The sequence below is a fragment of the Pristis pectinata genome, chromosome 17 (assembly GCF_009764475.1).
Source record: "Pristis pectinata isolate sPriPec2 chromosome 17, sPriPec2.1.pri, whole genome shotgun sequence".
Classification (NCBI taxonomy): Eukaryota; Metazoa; Chordata; class Chondrichthyes; order Rhinopristiformes; family Pristidae; genus Pristis; species Pristis pectinata.
In genome coordinates this window covers 5,801,746-5,815,846 of record NC_067421.1, presented here as the reverse complement: position 1 = coordinate 5,815,846, position 14,101 = coordinate 5,801,746, and the positions used below count along the sequence as shown (strand labels likewise).

The window sequence follows — 14,101 nt, the reverse complement described above, 5'->3', positions numbered from 1 at the left end:
CTTCCCCCTGTAGCGAAGCCTGAGGTGAGACCACAGCGGAGAGAAGGAATTCTCCGGCGCATGGTGGCACAGCCCCAGGGGACTGGGCCGTCTCCTGCCCTCCCCTCACCCCTCTGGCCCACGACCCCAACAGGAAAGGCCAGTGTCCATCGGCAGCCGTCCTCAGCACCTTCACTCCCACGTAACCGGGCCCTTCAGCTCACCTCCCGGGTTCGGTGTTGAGCGGGGACTCGGCTCCCGTTGACTTTGCTCAGGGGCGGTCTAGAGGCTGAGGTTTGCCCCTCCCTGGGTTACAGAGCCGGTGGTCCGAGCTGCCACCCTCACGGGGCACTGCCATGGAGCGGATTGACTACACCCGCAGTGACACTGTTGTGTGACACTGGGAACCCCCAGTGATCCCACACCGGTGAAGATCGTTTCCCCGTTGTACGGAGCGGTACATGCCCCAGGACCTCCCCGACAAGGATTGGAGAGTGGGGGTAGGGGTTGGGCAGGGGGCTGAGGTGTTGGCAGTGAGGGAGACCTCCCCACAGCCCAGCCGGAGGTGCTCCCCATGTGGTCTCCTCCGCCCTGTTGAGTCCAAGCATAGACTGGGCGACCGGTTGCAGAGCACCTGCGCTGTGTCTGCAGTGGCCACCCCCAGCACCCAGTTCCCTGCCATTTCAACCTCCCTTCCCATGACCATTCCCACACCGACCTGCCCACCCTCAGCCTTCTCCACTGCTGGGGTGAGGCCCAACACAGCGGTTAGGGAGCACCGACTGTACCCATGGTTCAGGAACACCAACTGTAGCCGCGGTCAGGGAGCACCGACTGTACCCGTGGTTGGGGAGCACTGACTGTACCTGTGGTCGGGGAGCACTGACTGTACCCGTGGTCGGGGAGCACCGACTGTAGCTGCGGTCAGGGAGCACTGACTGTACCCGTGGTTGGGGACCTCTGTGAGTTGTGCTTAGGAAATGCATTAATCCCTTTGTCCCTCTGTATGGAGCTCGAGCCCCCATTTACCCCCCGCATCACCTGCTCCCGGGCTGTTGCCCAGGCATGGGGTCAGAAAATTGTCCCTTCTTCCTCCTCTCAAGGTTTCCCTTGGGGTCTGAATCACTTACGGGGAGGGGGTGAGGTGAAGATCAGTGGCTTCACTCTGGGACCTGGGCAGGAAGATCCGGCCCTGTTGTCCATCACTCTTTCTGTGCTGGGCATGGCATTTACAGAGGACAGGGTTCAACCTGCTGGGCCAAGACCCAGCTCCCTGCACTCCGCCCTGGGACCGTCTGCTGAGGGAGAGCACTGAGGAATGAAACACAGAGGATACACAGAGGGGAGAGTGGCTCCGACGGACACACAGGAGACCGCGGACACTGTGGAACCTGGAGCAACACACAATCTGCTGGAGGAACTCAGCGGGTCGAGCAGCATCTGTGGGGGGGGGGGGGGGGGGAATGGTCGACGTCTGGGGTCCAAACCCTGCACCAGGACTGAGAGTGGAGAGGGGAGATGGCCGGTGTAGAGAGAGGGGGAGAGGTGAGACAGGAGCCCGAGGCGACTGCTGGACTGAGGGAGGGTGTAAGATGACAGGCAGGTAGGGGAGGGGAGTGGAGTTGGGAGACAGTGGCAGGTGAATGACAGAAGGAGGCAGACTGAGAGGGAGCAAGGTGGAGGGGAGGGAAGTGTAAAGACAGGAGACAGCCGCTGAAGTGGCTCCGATGTCCAGTGAAGTTGCAACCGACGACCCAGATTCCGGCTGGTTAACTGGTAATATTGCTGATCCACTGCTCGGTCTGATTTTCATTGCCCTCGTAAATCTTCCATTCAGTGACCGGCCATCCTCAGTTCTGGGACTGGCAGAGGTAACACAGACAACCCAGGGAGGTGCACTGCACAGTGAAGCAAACCAGCTATCACTGGGCACCCGCCTCAGCCGCTCAGAAGGTAGTTAACGAGAAAATGTGGAAGGGTTTCTGGCACCTCCCAGCATGTTGTTGATGTGCAAGTGGGGATTCAGTCCGAGCAATGGCGCCAGGTTGTGCAGTCCCAGGGTGCGGGATGTGACCACAGAGGGTTCTCTGGGACAGGAACCCACAACAACAGAGCCAGCGACCGACTTAGACTCATGATTCATGAACTCACCCCTGTGGTCACACATGGCTTTCAGTCAGAAAAAGTCATGCACTATTCATTCCGAACGAGACTGCCCGGGACTCTCCGTGAAGCAGCCCACGGACACAGCTCTTGCAAAACAAGTTGGCCGCGGACCTGTTCTTTGGGCACAATCCTCAGAGCAGGAAGATCCAAGGCCCACGTATAAACAGAACACGGGGCATTAATACCGATTTTCAGGACATTAATACCTGGTAAAGAGATACTGAAATTCAAGTTTTCAGGAGGCTTAACCCTGAGACCACAGAGAATCACAGAATGGTTCCGGAGGATGGGCCACTGAGGGACCTGACTTGGAGCGAGACCCCAGGTCTCTCCTGCAGCCCTGCATATCCTTTCAATCACTGTCCACCTCCCGACCAGTAGAGACCCCAGAACAACATCCGGAGAGACCACCCTAAAACCAGCTCAGGCTCCGAACGCCAGGTCCACAGACCACCTGTCCTCTGCCGTCCACCAAACCAGACATCTGGAGTGTCAACTCAAACACCAAGGTTGATCTTGTCACGGGGCAGCCACCCCCTCCTGTGTGTCGGTCAGTGCAGTAATGCAGCAATGCAACACCGCGGTAACACCCATTACTGGATTGCTCACCCGTGAGCCAGGAAACTAAAGCCCATCCTCCCACTGGATGACTCCTCATGCCCAGTGAACCGACCTTTCCCCACGTTTTTATAACGTGGTCGGTCTGGGTTGAAATCATGAATAACAGGGGAAAGAAGTCACAGCTGGGAGTCTATCGGCCCCCAGATGTGACCTCTCGATAGGGCAGACCATAAATAAGGAAATATCTCGGACGTGGTATCAGGGCAGGCATGATAGTGTAGCGGTTAGCGTAACGCTATTACAGTGCCAGCAACCGGGGTTCAATTCCGGCCGCTGTCTGTAAGGAGTTTGTACGTTCTCCCGGTGACTGTGTGGGTTTCCTCCGGGTGCTCCGGTTTCCTCCCACATTCCGAAGACGTACGGGTTAGGAAGCTGTGGGCGTGCTATGTTGGCACCGGAAGCGTGGCGACACTTGCGGGCTGCCCCCCAGAACACTCTACGCAAAAGATGCATTTCACTGTGTGTTTCGATGTACATGTGACTAATGACATGTAACAACCTGGATGAGGAAGTGGAGGGGTGGGTTAGTAAATTTGCAGATGACACAAAGGTTCGGAGTGTTGTGGATAGTATGGGGGGCTGTCAGCGGTTACAGAGGGACATAGGTAGGATGCAGAGTTGGGCTGAGAAGTGGCAGATGCAGTTCAACCCAGATAAGTGTGAAGTGGTTCATTTTGGTGGGTCAAATATGATGGCAGAATATAGTATTAATGGTAGGACTCTTGGCACTGTGGAGGATCAAAGGGATCTTGGGGTCCAAGTCCATAGGACGCTCAAAGCAGCCGCACAGGTTGACACTGTGGTTAAGAAGGCATATGGTGTATTGTCCTTCATCAATCCTGGAATTGAATTTAGGAGCCGAGAGGTATTATTCCAGCTATATAGGACCCTGGTCAGACCCAACTTGGAGTATTGTGCTCAGTTCTGGTCACCTCACTACAGGAAAGATGTGGAAGCCATAGAGAGGGTGCAGAGGAGATTCACAAGGATGCTGCCTGGATTGCGGAGCATGCATTATGAAAGCAGGTTGAGGTAACTCGGCCATTTCTCCTTGGAGCGACGGAGGATGAGGGGGGACTTGATAGAGGTGTATAAGATGATGAGAGGCATTCATAGGGTAGATAGAGGCTTTTCACCAGGGCTGAAATAGTTGCTACAAGAGGACATAGGTTTAAGGTGCTGGGGAGTAGATACAGAGGAGATGTCAGGAGTAAGTTTTTTACTCAGAGAGTGGTGAATGCATGGAATGGGCTGCCGGCAACGGTGCTGGAGGCGGATACGGTAGTGTATTTTAAGAGACTTTTAGATAGATACATGGACCTGAGAAAAATAGAGGGCTATGGGTCTCTAGGGAAGGGACATGTTCAGCACAACTTTGAGGGCTGAAAGGCCTGAATTGTGCTGTAGCTTTTCTATGTTCTATGTTCTGTGAAGAAATCTTAACTTATGTTATTCCTACTCCCTTTCTTAAACAAAGGAACAACATTTACCACCCTGCAATCATCTGGCACTACTCCAGTGGCCACTGAGGACGCAAAGACCATCGCCAAAGGCGCAGCAATCTCTCCCCTCGCTTTCCGGTATAACCTTGGATATATCCCGTCCGGCCCCAGTGACTTATCTATCCTAATGTTTTTCAAAATTTCCAGCACACCCTCTTTCCTCACATCGACATGCCCGAGCGTATCAGCCTGTCGAACACCATCCTCACAAACGTCAAGGTCTCTCTCCCTCTGGTGAATACTGTTGGCCAGGGGACAGGGAAGACTTTAGGATCCAGAAGAGAAAGACTAAGAAGGTCGTAAGAAGGGAGAGAATTGATCTTGAGGGACAACCTGTGTGTAATATCAAAACAAACAGTAAGAGTTTCTATGGAGATATAAGTAGGAAGGCGGTGGCTCGGGTAAGTGTGGGGAACAAGGCCGGTGAATTAGTAACAGGAAACAAAGAAATGGCAGGTATGCAAAATCATTTTTGTCTTCACCGTGGGGGACACCAAAAATATCCCGAAGGTAACAGATGGGCTAATGTCAAATGACATGGAGGAAGCTGTAAAAACCCCAATCACAGCCGATAAGTATTAGAGAAACTCATGAGGCAAAAGGCGGACAGATCCCCAGGACCTGAAGGGGTTTAAAGCAAGTGGTTGCAGATGACCCAAGGCATGTTAGCAAACGGGATCCAATGTTAACTGGTGACGGGAAGGAGAGGCAGTGGTCGAGGGGTGTCTGTCTGACTGGAAAGCTGCAACCAGTGGTGTACCACAGCGATGGGTGCTGGGACCTTTGTTGTCTGGAATATGTATATATAAATGACTTGGTTAAGAATGTGGGTGGTGTGATTAGTAAGTTTGCAGATGGCGTAAAAATTGGTAGTTCTAGACCGTGAAGAAGGTTGTCTAAGGTTACAGGGGGACATCGATCAGCTGGAAAGTTGGGCGGAGAGGTGGCAGATGGAATTTAAACCAGACAAGTGTGAGGTAATGCACTTTGGGAGATGAAGTTCTGGTAGGACATATGGAGTAAATGGCAGGGAGCTTAGAAGGGTTTGGAAGATAAGACAAGATAAGATTTCTTTATCAGTCACATGTACATCAAAACACACACTGAAATGCATCTTGTTGTTTTGTGTTCTGGGGCAGCCCGCAAGTGTCGCCACGCTTCCAGCGCCAACATAGCACGCCCACAACTTCCTAATCCGTACGTCTTTGGAATGTGGGAGGAAACCGGAGCACCTGGTAGAAACCCACACAGACACAGGGAGAACGTAAGAAATCCTAAACAGACAGCGGCCAGATTTGAAACCGGGTCACTAGCACTGTAAAGCATTACGCTAACCACTACACTACCGTGCCTTTGGGCTGCAAGTCTATAGCTTGCTGAAAGTGGCAACACAAGTGGATAGGGTAGTGAAGAGGGCATTTGGTGTGCTTGCCTTCATAGGCCAAGGCATTGAGTAGAAGAATTGGGACGTCATGTCACTGTGCAAAACATTGGTTAAACTGCACTTGGAGTATTGTGTACAGTTCTGGTCCCCACACTACAGGAAGGGGTGGGAGCAATGGACAGAGTGCGGAAGAGATTCACCAGGGTGTTGCCTGGAATGGAGGGCTGTGGGTATAGGGAGAGAGTGGATAGGCTGGGTTTGTTGTCACTGGAACGTAGGAGGCTGAGGGGTGACCTTACAGAGGTTTATAACATAGTGATGGGCACAGATAGGATAAATAGTAAGGATCTTTATCCCCTGGGCGTAGGAGTCTAGAAGTGGAGGGCACAGGTTTAAGGTGAGAGGGGAGAAGTTTAAAGGTGCTACGTCAAGGTCCCTGCTGCATAAGAGTCCAAGGGATTGTCGGAAGTATGAAAACTGGATGTCACATGGAAAACACAGTTGGAATGGGCCCATTTCAGGCTGGAGTGAAGTTCCCCGTGAAGTTCAGAGGGATCTCGGTGTTCTAGTGCACAGATCACAAACAGTTAACAGGCAGGTCCGATGAGCATTGCGAAGGGGCTGGAGTTTAAGAACAGGGAGGATTTATTACACTTGTACAGGGGGTTGGTGAGGCTACACCTGGAATACCCATCTCCCATATGGTCTAGCGGTTAGGATTCCTGGTTTTCACCCAGGCGGCCCGGGTTCGACTCCCGGTATGGGAATTGAAACTTTTACAGGCACTGTAGTGCAGTCGTTAGTGAAACGCTATTCCAATGCCAGCGACACAGGTTCAATTCCAGCCGCTGTATGGAAGGAGTTTGTAATGGTGTGAAGGTGTTGTCTAAGGTGGACTCGGAAAATAAATTACGGGATGAGCAGTGGCAGATGTTGGAACAGCTGGTCCATAACACTCAGCAGCAATTTATCCCAGTTAGGAAGAGGGATTCCGTGAGAAAGAGGCACAATTGTGGTCAACAAGGAGAATGTTAAATTGAAAGGTTTATTCAAAGTGGCAACGGCTGGTAGAATAGAATACAATAGACTAGAACATTACAGCACAGTACAGGCCCTTCGGCCCACGATGCTGTGCCGACATTTTATCCTGCTCTATCTAACGCTTCCCTCCCACATAGCCCTCCATTTCTCTATCATTCATGTGTCTATCTAAGAGTCTCTTCAATGTCCCTAATGTATCTGCCCCCACAACCTCTGCGGCAGTGCATTCCACACACCCACCACTCTCTGCGTAAAAAACTTACCCCTGACATCCCCCTTATACCTTCTGCCAATCACCTTAAAATTATGTCACCTCGTTTTAGCCATGGACACCCTGGGAAAAAGTCTCTGACTGTCCACTCGATCTATGCCTCTTATCATCTTGTACACCTCTATCAAGTCTCCTCTCATCCTCCTTCGCTCCAAAGTGAAAAGCCCGAGCTCACACAACCTATCCTCGTAAGAAATGCCCTCCAATCCAGGCAACACTCTGCTAAACCTCCTCTGCACCCTTTCTAAAGCTTCTGCATCCTTCCTATAAAGAGGCAACCAGAATTGAACACAATAGTCCAAGTGTGGTCTAACCAGAGTTCTATAGAGCTGCAACATTACCTCACAGCTCTTGAACACAATACTCTGACTAATGAAGACCAACACACCACACGCCTTCTTAACAACCCTATGGACATGCGTGCAACCTTGAGGGATTTATGCACCTGGATCCCAAGATCCCTCTGTTCCTCCACACTGCTAAGACTCCTGCCATTAACCCTGTATTCTGCCTTCAAAATCGATCTCCCGAAGAGTATCACTTCACAATTTACCGGGTTCAACTCCATCTGTCACTTCTCAGCCAGCTTTGCATTCTATCAATATCCTGTTGTAATCTACAGCAAGCTACACTATCCACAACACCACCAACCTTTGTATCATCAGCAAACTTACTAACCCACCCTTCCACATCCTCATGCTAGCCATTTATAAATATCACAAAGAGCAGGGGTTCCAGAACAGATCCCTGTGGAACACCACTGGTCACCGACCTCCAGGCAGAATACGCTCCATCTACCACCACACTCTATCTTCTATGAGCGAGCAAATTCTGAAACCACACGGCCAAGTTCCCCTGGATGCCATGTCTCCTGACTTTCTTAATGAGCCCTCCATGAGGAACCTTGTCAAACACCTTCCTAAAATCCATGTTAACCACCTCCAATGCCCAACCTTCAATGTGCTTTGTCACATCCTCAAAGAATTCAATCAGGCTCGTGAGGCACGACCTGCCCCTCACAAAGCCATGCTGACTGTCCCTAATCAGCCTATGCTTCTCCAAATGCCCATAAATCCTGTCTAAGAATCTTCTCCAGTAATTTTGCCACCACTGAAGTAAGACTCACTGGGCTGTAATTCCCAGGTTTATCCCTACTCCCTTTCTTAAACAAAGCAACAACACTTGCCACCCTCCAATCATCTGGCACTACTCCTGAGGCCACTGAAGATGCAAAGATCATCACGAAAGGCACAGAAATCTCTTCCCTCGCATCCCGTAAAACCTTGGATATATCCCGTCTGGCCCCAGTGACTTATCTATCCTAATGTTTTTCAAAAGTTCTCGCACATCCTCTTTCCTCACGTCGATATGCCCGAGCGTATCAGCCTGTCATACGCCATCCTCACAAACGTCAAGGTCTCTCTCACTCTCTCTCTGGTGAATATTGTCGGCCAGAGGACTGGGAAGATTTTAGGATCCAGCAGAGCAAGACTGAGAAGGTCATAAGAAGGGAGAGAATTGATCTTGAGGGACAACCTGTGTGTAATATCAAAACATACAGTTAGAGTTTCTATGGAGATATAAGTAGGAAGGTGGTGGCTCGGGTAAGTGTGGGGAACGAGGCCGGTGAATTAGTAACAGGAAACAAAGAAATGGCAGGTGTGCAAAATCATTTTTGTCTTCACCATGGGGGACACCAAAAATATCCCGAAGGTAACAGATGGGCTAATGTCAAATGACATGGAGGAAGCTGTAAAATCCCCAATCACAGGCGATAAGTATTAGAGAAACTCATGAGGCAAAAGGCGGACAGATCCCCAGGACCTGAAGGGGTTTAAAGGAAGTGGTTGCAGACGACCCAAGGCATGTTGGCAAAAGGGATCCAACGTCAGCTGGTGACGGGAAGCAGAGGCAGTGGTGGACGGGTGTCTGTCTGACTGGAAGCCTGCAACCAGTGGTGTACCACAGCGATGGGTGCTGGGACCTTTGTTGTCTGGAATATGTATATATAAATGACTTGGTTAAGAATGTGGGTGGTGTGATTAGTAAGTTTGCAGACGGCGTAAAAATTAGTAGTTCTAGGCTGTGAAGAAGGTTGTCTGAGGATAGAGGGGGACATCGATCAGCTGGAAAGTTGGGCGGAGAGGTGGCAGATGGAATTTAAACCAGACAAGTGTGAGGTAATGCACTTTGGGAGATGAAGTTCTGGTAGGACATATGGAGTAAATGGCAGGGAGCTTAGAAGGGGTAGTAAGATAAGATAAGGTAAAATACCTTTGTCAGTCACACGTACATGAAAACACACAGTGAAATGCATCTTTTAGCATAGAGTGTTCTGGGGGACAGCCCGCAAGTGTCGCCACGCTTCCGGCACCAACATAGCACGCCCACAACTTCTGAACCCGTACGTCTTTGGAATGTGGGAGGAAACCAGACCACCCAGAGGAAACCCACGCAGACACGGGGAGAAGGTACTAACTCCTTACAGACAGAGGCCAGGTTTGAACTCAGGTCACAAGCACTGTAAAGCATTACGCTAACCGCTACACTACCGTGACTTTGGGCTGCAAGTCTATAGCTTGCTTAAAGTGGCAACACAAGTGGATAGGGTAGTGAAGAGGGCATTTGGTGTGCTTGCCTTCATAGGCCAAGGCATTGAGTAGAAGAATTGGGACGTCATGTTGTTGCTGTGCAAAACATTGGTTAGACTGCACTTGGAGTATTGTGTACAGTTCTGGTCCCCACACTACAGGAAGGGGTGGTAGCAATGGACAGAGTGCAGAAGAGATTCACCAGGGTGTTGCCTGGTATGGAGGGCTGTGGGTATCGTGAGAGATTGGACAGGCTGGGTTTGTTCTCACTGGAACGTAGGAGGCTGAGGGGTGACCTTACAGAGGTTTATAACATAGTGATGGGCACAGATAGGATAAATAGTAAGGATCTTTATCCCCTGGGCGTAGGAGTCTAGAAATAGAGGGCACAGGTTTAAGGTGAGAGGGGAGAACTTTAAAGGAGATCTGAGGGATACGTCTTCCACAGAGGGTGGTGGGTGTGTGGAACGAGCTGCCAGAAGATGTAGTGAGGCGGGTACAGGTAAAACATTTAGAAGGGATTTGGACACGCACTTGTATTGGAAAGGAACAGATGGATACAGGCCTAATGTGGGCAAATGGGATTAGCATAGATGAGCATCACGTTGGGCACGGATGAGGTGGATTGGAAGGGCGCTGTACATTGGACCTATTGCTTGAAATTTCTCAAAAGTCGCTAAATTCTGGGAGACCAGAAGACTGGAAAACAGCCAATGGGATTCACTTGTTCGAAAAGGAAGACAGACGGATGGGTAACTACAGGGCAATTGGTTTAACATCTAATCTTGGAGTCAAGAATCAAAGAGGAAATAAGGAATCATTTAGGAAAGCTGAATGTAATCAAACTACTCAATGTGGTTTTATGAAAGGCAAATCATGTTTGACAAATTTGCTTAAATTCTTTGAGGATGTGACAGGGAGAATTGATAGGGGGTTGTGGAGTTAATTGATAGTCGGGAGTAGAGTATCTAGATTTCCAAAAGGCATTTGACAAGGTGCCACGTCAAGGTGCCTGCTGTATAAGAGTCCAAGGGATTGTCGGAAGTATGAAAACTTGATTTCACATGGAAAACACAGTTGGAATGGGCCCATTTCAGGCGGGACTGAAGTTCCCCGTGAAGTTCAGAGGGATCTCGGTGTTCTCGTGCACAGATCACAAACAGTTAACAGGCAGGTCCCATGAGCATTGTGAAGGGTCTGGAGTTTAAGAACAGGGAGGATTTATTACACTTGTACAAGGGGTTGGTGAGGCTACACCTGGAATACCCATCTCCCATATGGTCTAGCGGTTAGGATTCCTGGTTTTCACCCAGGCGGCCCGGGTTCGACTCCCGGTATGGGAATTGAAACTTTTACAGGCACTGTAGTGTAGTGCTTAGTGAAACGCTATTACAATGCCAGCGACACAGGTTTAATTCCGGCCGCTGTCTGGAAGGAGTTTGTAATGGTGTGAAGGTGTTGTCTAAGGTGGACTCGGAAAATAAATTACGGGATGAGCAGTGGCAGATGTTGGAACAGCTGGTCCATAACACTCAGCAGCAATTTATCCCAGTTAGGAAGAGGGATTCCGTGAGAAAGAGGCACAATTGTGGTCAACAAGGAGAATGTTAAATTGAAAGGTTTATTCAAAGTGGCAAGGGCTGGTGGTGGAATAGAATACAATAGACTAGAACATTACAGCACACTACAGGCCTGTGTGTAATATCAAAACATACAGTCAGAGTTTCTATGGAGATATAAGTAGGAAGGCGGTGGCTCGGGTAAGTGTGGGGAATGAGGCCGGTGAATTAGTAACAGGAAACAAAGAAATGGCAGGTATGCAAAATCATTTCTGTCTTCACCGTGGGAGGAAACCAGAGCACCCGGAGGAAACACACGCATTACGGGGAGAACGTACAAACTCCTTACAGACAGCGGCTGGATTTGAACCCGGGTCACTAGCACTGTAAAGCATTACGCTAACCACTACACTACCGTTCCTTTGGGGTGCAAGTCTATAGCCGCTGAAAGTGGCAACACAAGTGGATAGGGTAGTGAAGAGGGCATTTGGTGTGCTTGCCTTCATAGGCCAAGGCATTGAGTAGATGAAATGGGACGTCATGTTGTCACTGTGCAAAACATTGGTTAGAGTGCACTTGGAGTATTGTGTACAGTTCTGGACCCCACACTGCAGGAAGGGGTGGTAGCAATGGACAGAGTGCAGAAGAGATTCACCAGGGTGTTGCCTGGAATGGAGGGATGTAGGTATAGGGAGAGATTGGACAGGCTGGGTTTGTTCTCACTGGAACGTAGGAGGCTGAGGGGTGACCTTACAGAGATTTATAACATAGTGATGGGCACAGATAGGATAAATAGTAAGGATCTTTATCCCCTGGGCGTAGGAGTCGAGAAGTAGAGGGCATAGATTTAAGGTGAGAGGGGAGAACTTTAAAGGATATCTGAGGGGTTAGTCTTCCACAGAGGGTGGTGGGTGTGTGGTACGAGCTGCCGGAAGAGGTAGTGAGGCGGGTACAGGTACAACAATTAGAAGACATTTGGACACGTACTTGTATTGGAAAGGAACAGACGGATACGGGCCTAATGCGGGCAAATGGGATTAGCATAGATGGGCATCACATTGGGCACGGATGAGGTGGATTGGAAGGGCGCTGTACATTGGACCTATTGGTTGAAATTTCTCAAAAGTGTCTAAATTCTGGGAGACCAGACGACTAGAACACAGCCATTGGGATTCACCGTCCTCGTTTCCCACACTTACCCGAGCCACCGCCTTCCTACTTATATCTCCATAGAAACTCTTACTGTTTGTTTTGATATTACACACAGGTTGTCCCTCAAGATCAATTCTCTCCCTTCTTATGACCTTCTTAGTCTTTCGCTGCTGGATCCTAAAATCTTCCCAGTCCCGTGGCCGAAAGCATTCACCAGAGATAGAGAGAGAGACCTTGACATTTGTGAGGATGGAGTACGACAGGCTGATACGCTCGGGCATGTCGACGTGAGGAAAGAAGATGTGCTGGAACTTTTGAAAAACATTAGGATGCATAAGTCACCGGGGCCGAACAGGAGATATCCAAGGTTATACCAGAAGTGAGGGAAGAGATTGCTGAGCCTTTGGCGATGATCTTTGTATCCTTGCTGGCCACAGGAATAGTGCTAGATAATTGGAGGGTGGTAAATGTTGTTCCTTTGTTTAAGAAAGGGAGTAGGGATAAACCTGGGAATTACAGCCCAGTGAGTCTTACTTCAGTGGTGGGCAAATTACTGGAGAAGATTCTTAGAGACAGGATTTGTGGGCATTTAGCGAAGCATAGGCTGATTAGGGACAGTCAGCATGGCTTTGTGAGGGGCAGGTCGTGCCTCACGAGCCTGATTGAATTATTTGAGGATGTGACAAAGCACATTGATGAAGGTAGAGCAGTGGATGTGGTGTACATGGACTTTAGTAAGGTGTTTGACAGGATTCCTCATGGAAGGCTCATTCAGAAAGTCCGGAGACATGGGATCCAGGGGAACTTGGCTGTGTTGATTCAGAATTGGCTCGCCCATAGACGACAGAGGGTGGTGGTAGATGGAGTGTATTCTGTCTGGAGGTCGGTGACCAGTGGTGTTCCACAGGGATCTGTTTTGTGACCCCCTGCTCTTTGTGGTATTTATAAATGTCTTGGATGAGGATGTGGAAGGGTGGGTTAGTAAGTTTCGGGAGATTGAATTTCAAGGCAGAATACAGGGTTAATGGCAGGAATCTTAGCAGTGTGGAGGAACAGAGGGGTCTTGGGGTCCAGGTCCATAGATCTGTCAAGGTTGCCACGCATGTCCATAGGGTCGTTAAGAAGGCGTATGGTGTGTTAGCTTTCATTAGTGGGGGTATTGAGTTCAAGAGCTGTGGAGTAATGTGGCAGCTCTATAGAAGTCTGGTTAGACCACATGGAGTATTGTGTTCAATTCTGGTTGCCTCTTTATAGGAAGGATGAGGAAGCTTTAGAGAGGGTGCAGAGGAGATTTACCAGGATGCTTCCTGGATTGGCGATCATGTCTTATGAGGATAGGTTGAGTGAGCTCGGGCTGTTCTCTTTGGAGAGAAGGAGGATGAGAGGTGACTTGATAGAGGTGTACAAGATGATAAGAGGCTTAGATCGAGTGGACAGTCAGAGACTTTTTCCCAGGGTGACCATGGCTAACACGAAGGGACATAATTTTGTGATTGGAGGAAGGTATAAGGAGGATGTCAGGGGTAAGTTTCTTTCTTGCACAGAGAGTGGTGGGTGTGTGGAACGCACTGCCGGCAGAGGTTGTGGGGGCAGATACATTAGGGACATTGAAGAGACTCTTAGATAGACACATGAATGATAGAGAAATGGAGGGCTATGTGGGAGGGAAGGGTTAGATAGATCTTCGAGCAGGATAAAAAGTGGGCACAACTTTGTGGGCCGAAGGGCCTGTTCTGAGCTGTAATGTTCTATTCTATTATACCACCAGCCCTTGCCACTTTGAATAAACCTTTCAATTTAACATCATCCTTGTTGACCACAATTGTGCCTCTTTC

General features: G+C 49.6%; 2 non-coding genes across 2 annotated transcripts; both read left to right on the top strand.

Annotated features, from left to right (window-relative positions):
• The first annotated feature begins 6,347 nt into the window (after positions 1–6,347).
• On the top strand, positions 6,348–6,419 carry trnae-uuc (transfer RNA glutamic acid (anticodon UUC)). The gene has a single exon. It is a non-coding gene; the product is annotated as a tRNA-Glu (tRNA).
• A 4,407-nt stretch (positions 6,420–10,826) lies between these two features.
• On the top strand, positions 10,827–10,898 carry trnae-uuc (transfer RNA glutamic acid (anticodon UUC)). The gene has a single exon. It is a non-coding gene; the product is annotated as a tRNA-Glu (tRNA).
• Positions 10,899–14,101: the final 3,203 nt, after the last annotated feature.